The sequence below is a fragment of the Octopus bimaculoides genome, chromosome 25 (assembly GCF_001194135.2).
Source record: "Octopus bimaculoides isolate UCB-OBI-ISO-001 chromosome 25, ASM119413v2, whole genome shotgun sequence".
Classification (NCBI taxonomy): Eukaryota; Metazoa; Mollusca; class Cephalopoda; order Octopoda; family Octopodidae; genus Octopus; species Octopus bimaculoides.
Genome location: NC_069005.1, coordinates 20,620,845 through 20,622,834, shown reverse-complemented (window position 1 = coordinate 20,622,834; position 1,990 = coordinate 20,620,845). Strand labels below are relative to the sequence as shown.

At 37.8% G+C, this 1,990-nt stretch overlaps 1 non-coding gene across 1 annotated transcript; it reads left to right on the top strand.

The window, feature by feature from the left end:
• Positions 1-303: 303 nt before the first annotated feature.
• Positions 304-376, top strand: Trnav-uac (transfer RNA valine (anticodon UAC)). Its single transcript has one exon. It is a non-coding gene; the product is annotated as a tRNA-Val (tRNA).
• The last annotated feature ends 1,614 nt before the right edge of the window (positions 377-1,990 follow it).

Here is a 1,990-nt window from a genome sequence, read left to right as displayed (position 1 = left end):
AATTTACAACGGTGAGATGAGTCTTTAGATCATTGACCAATACTTATTCCAGCTGTCCATATTCTATCCTGGAATACTTGGATGTGTTCAGATCTGGAGACAGGTGAATTCCATCAAGTTTAAATCGCTGAATATCACGATGGTGCTCATAAAACTCCATCAAAGGTCGAGGTTCTAGCGTAAAAAGCAACATTAATATATTTTCATAGATAGATATAAGGGAAAAAACTCTAGAGTTCCTATAATGGCAACACTACTGCTTATATTTTATAATCGTTAAATCTAGACGCTTTTCCGTTGAGAGGTTTCGTGGTGTAGTGGTTATCACGTCTGCTTTACACGCAGAAGGCCGCGAGTTCGAACCTCGCCGGAACCTACTTAATTTTTTTACATTTTATTAATGCAAGTAAAATAGTTTCTGAAATAAGCTATTAAAGCAGGTAAAGGAGTTGTGGTGGTTTTGTAATGTTCATGCATTTCTGACGAAGGAGAATGGAATTGTGAGAAATATCGGTTTTTTTTCTCTTTTTATTGGAAGCAACCTAATGCACAAACTATACATATATTGATTCATATCCGTAGCTATGAGATTAAGTACTGCGAGGGAGAGAAAGAGTTGATGGCCAAACAAACGTTTACATTTTAGTAGGTAGCATTCAGTTAATATCATCAACAGTTAGAAAGTGAGGGGCGAGCGAATGCTAACAAGCTAACTGATCGCTCCCATTCACATTCGAAATTGCTGGGGGGAAAAAAAATCTTTCATAAGTCTTATAACTGCAGAAATTTTGTCAGCTGGATTCATCGACGTTCTTGGCAGTTTATGGGGAAATGTATTATTTATTTATTTATTTATATTGTCATGTTGGTGATCGCCGATCACACACACACACACAGTGCATACATATAGCGAATCGTAAAAGATACAAGAAAAGGATGTGTGTGTGCTTGCTTCCCGACCACATGGTTCGGATTCAGTCTCACTGAGTGGCACCTTGGGCAAGTATTTTCTTCTGTAGCCTCGAGCCAACCAAAGTCTTGTGAGTGGATTTGGTAGACAAAAACTGAAAGAAGCCCGTCGTATATATATATACAAGGGAAGTCAAAAATTTTACACGCTTTCGCCCTGACATATCTTTATTGTCACATTGTCTTCTGCGCATGCGTCCTTGTAGTTGGTACTATTGTGGTCACGTGATCGAAATTTGAACCTGATCGTGTCATTTTTCTTTCTGGCAATGTGCACCAAAGAACAAGGAGCAGTGATACGATTTCTCTGGAAAAGGGGTTACGATCAACCGTGCATGATACAGTGCTTTGCTGACCAACAAACTGGAACCAACAGTTTGCCTCAAACGTAGAAGCCTATTGTCGAAGAAAGTTTTGTTGTTGCATGACAATGCATGCCCACACACAGCTGCCTAGACCATTGAAACCATTAACAAATTGGGTTTTGAGGTGTTGGAACATCCTGCCTACAGCTCAGATCTTGCCTTTTCCGATCACTCAAAGATGGTTTATGAGGTCATCGATTTCCTCCACATGAAGATGTGAAGGAAGTAGTGCATAAATGGTTGCATGACCAATCAAAAATATTCTTTTTGGAGACAATAGGCAAGCTTGTGGACCACTGGACCAAGTGCATTGAAAAGAAAGGAGACTATATAGAAAAACGATGTACTTGTTCATCCCCTGCTTTTGTGTAAATACATTGTAAAAACAATGTAAAAACGTATAACTTTTGACTCTCCTTCATATATACTGGGTCATCCCATAAATAATGCAGTTTTTTTTATATTTCTTTTATTTTTCAAAATTAAAATAAACAAAGTTCTTTTTAAATCTAAAATATATACTCCTTCATTTTCTACAGTGCTCTTCCATCTATCTGGTAGACCTGCAAGGCCCTTCTTCCAAAATTCACTTGTCTGTAACAAAAAATACTCCTCCAATACTGTTCTGACTTTGTCTACAGAATTCATATTTTTTC